This window comes from Triticum urartu, chromosome 6A (genome assembly GCF_056163025.1).
Source record: "Triticum urartu cultivar PI428250 chromosome 6A, HENAU_Tu73, whole genome shotgun sequence".
Classification (NCBI taxonomy): Eukaryota; Viridiplantae; Streptophyta; class Magnoliopsida; order Poales; family Poaceae; genus Triticum; species Triticum urartu.
Genome location: NC_141878.1, coordinates 138,437,270 through 138,440,799, shown reverse-complemented (window position 1 = coordinate 138,440,799; position 3,530 = coordinate 138,437,270).

The window sequence follows — 3,530 nt, the reverse complement described above, 5'->3', positions numbered from 1 at the left end:
AGGATTACCATACCATTCTAGTGCAGACCGCACTCTAGTTGACCTACGAGGTTCGGTAGTAACTTGATCTGAAGTTTCATGATCATCATCATTAGCTTCCTCACTAATTGGTGTAGGAATCACTGGAACTGATTTCTGTGATGAACTACTTTCCAATTCGGGAGAAGGTACAATTACCTCATCAAGTTCTACATTCCTCCCACTCACTTCTTTCGAGAGAAACTCCTTCTCTAGAAAGGATCCATTCTTAGCAATGGATATCTTGCCTTTGGATCTGTGATAGAAGGTGTACCAACAGTCTCCTTTGGGTATCCTATGAAGACGCATTTCTCTGATTTTGGTTCGAGCTTATCAGGTTCAAGCTTTTTCACATAAACATGCATCACAATCCCAAACTTCAAGAAACGACAGCTTAGGTTTATTGCCAAACCACAACTCATATGGTGTCATCTCAACGGATTAGATGGTGCCCTATTGATGTGGAGCATCCTATGGTTATCTCCATGTACACCTTCATAGCACCTCAAGCCCCAAGTGGACCTACCGGACTTAAGGTGAAACCGCTCCTCTTCGAGATTTACATGAATATAAATTGGACTTGGTTGCTACCTCACCTTGGAACATTGTGCATCATTAGGTACGAGGGCAACCGCCACCAAGAAGCTACGAAGCTTCCCGGAGGCCAAGGAGAAGGACCCCGAGACCCAAGAGCTAACAGGAAGTGTCAAGATGAAGAAAAAGAAGCGTGCAGAAATTGCACTACCGGACAGCCCGGTCCCCACACCAGATAGTCTGGTTACACCGAAATTCCACCACCAGACAGTCCGGTCCCCACAGCGGATAGTCCAGTGGCACCCGAAAATGCATCTGGACTCACCGGACTGTCCGGTCCTTACCACCAGACTATCCGGTCCGCCCAGTTTCGCTATGAATTGGGCTAAAAATCCCATGTAACCACCGAGGCCCATACCCCTTCGCCCCTAGACTATATAATCCGTTCTCCCCTCAGTTTTTAGGGTTAGCTAAGATTAGAACTAGACATTTGAGCTTAGCTCATGTATCTCTCCTTGCGGGTTTCCTCTTAAGGGAGAAGACCCCATGGAGTTCAAGGCCTTCGTTGGAGAAGATCCTTAGGGATTCAAGACCCCCTTGAGGGAAGGATCTATCTAGATCATCAAGACCTCATCTCCTTTGGATTTGGGATGAACTTTACCTTGTATCTTTCCCTTTGTTGTTCTTGTACCTTTGTGGATCTTGTGTGATTGTGAGCCTAGTGGATGTGTGATTGGACTTGTTCTTAAGTGTTTTCTTCTTGTGATCTCCCCTCTTGTTCTTCGCTTTCTTCGTGGATTCCCCTCCAATTCGTGAAAGATCTACGCTTAGGGTCTCCACCCTTCAACATCTTGGTATCATGAGCCACATTGATAATGAATTTGGAGTCTCCCCCGCCGTTTTCTAGCCTTGTTTTGCTTGATTTCGTCCTAAAATCCAAAAATCCCCACCAAAAATAGCCCCAATTTTTTTGTGATTTGTTGGTTTGATGATGTTTTGTTGATTTTGATCCATGGATTCGCTGTGTTTCGAGTAGATCTAGCGTCCCCACAAGTTTCCCCACCTTCCATCCATGAAATCTCCTCAATTTTGACCCCAAAATTATCCATTTCCGCCCAAAAAATTCGAGTTCGTCCTTTCCTAGCCCGCACCGGACTGTTCGCACCCCCGTAGCGGACTGTCCGCTCACATCAGGACCAAAATCGATTTTGGACCAGACTGTCCGCTCCCAGCACCGGACTGTCCGCTTGAATCATAAGGTTTTTGGATGAAGACCGGACTGTCCGCTAGTTCAAAAACTGCTTCGGCAGATTTCTTGTTTCGGCCATATCTTCTACATCCGGAGTCCGATTTTGACATTCTTTAGCTCGTTGAGTAGCCATTGACATCCCGATACATCTAGATGTGTTCCAACATCAATTGACTCCATCAAAATTTTGACATTTTGACACCTTTGCCTAGGCCCTCCACCATATCATCCATAAAACCACCATAGCTTTCCGCAACCTAACCCATTTTGATCCATATAGCATTTGTGGTTGCTTGAGTGGTGACTTGAGTCTCCTAAGGTGTTTTGGCTACTTAGGGATGGTTGCTTCTTCGTCAACCACCACCACCACTTCTGCATTGTTAACTCCGGAACCACCATCACATTCCACTACCACCATTTGACATTTGACATTTGAGATTTTGAGTTTGTTGTTTTCCATTTCCTAAGGTGTTTCAGCTAATTAGGAATGGTTATACATCAAGAACACCGCCACTCATCATTGGCATGAGGTCGTCATCGATATTGACCACTTCACCATTTTGACAACCTAACCATAAGCAAGAATGGTAACCTCTATATTATCTTGGTATCACGGTATCCCATCATTGTACATTCTTTCTTGCCATTGCTTTGTTAACCCCTAGCCATTTTGCATCACTTGCCTATCGAGACTAACCATTTGAGTATTGCCGACAATGTTACTTGTGCACATTAGTGATCCGCACCTACCATTGCATACATACCATATCATCTTGGTATCATCATATCATCTCTTGTGTCACAAGATTGTTCCTGCATATACACAATCGCTATCTTGGTTTGTGCATTTTGCATAGTGGCCAAACAAAAAAAGAGAATAAGCTTTTAAGCAAAGAGAAAACAAAGAGCTTGTAAGCAATAGTCATAGCATCTCCACATTGCATATCATACTACCATATTGATCACCTTGGATCATCATGTGCGAAACACCGGGAACCATACATAAGAGCATACTTGGGATAGAAAGTTTATCCATTTTGCAACTTATAGGTTGTGCACAAGTGTCGTATCTGCCTATTGATAAATCGTGCTAGCGTCTCTCTTGAGTTGTGCAACACGAGTGTTTTCCTTGGATTCCACATTTTGTGCTCGCTCCTTGGTTGCACGACCCCATTTATCTATCCGTGCGTGCATTTCCATGTGCATTCATTGCTATTGGTCTACTTGTTTCACTTGTGAATTTGTGAATCTCTTTCAACATTATTGACTCTTGCTAACATTTTCCATCAAAATTTTGTGCCACTTGTCCTAACCAAGCCACTCGATAAGCTTTACTTTGTAGCTGTGAGTGAGCAAGTCCGGTACCAATTTCACTATTCTTTCATTTCACATTGAGTGAAACGGGATACATCCTCAACTTTGGGAAAAGGTAGCTTGGTATTGTTTATCTCATTTCCTACTCACCTTCGCTCGAGTCTTGTGATGGATAGACAAAGCACACCTCCTTCGGTCTACAACAACAACGATGAGTTCAATGCATTGAAAAACTTCATCGACACCAAGATGCAAGCTCAAATGGAGGAGATCAAAGCCCTCATCAAGTCCTACAAGAGGTCTTCCTCATCTTCGAGAAGACACTGAAGTGCACATGCTTCCGAGCTACCATCTCCGGCAAGGTCACTGATACGTCTCCAACATATGTATAATATTTGATTGTTCCATGCTATTA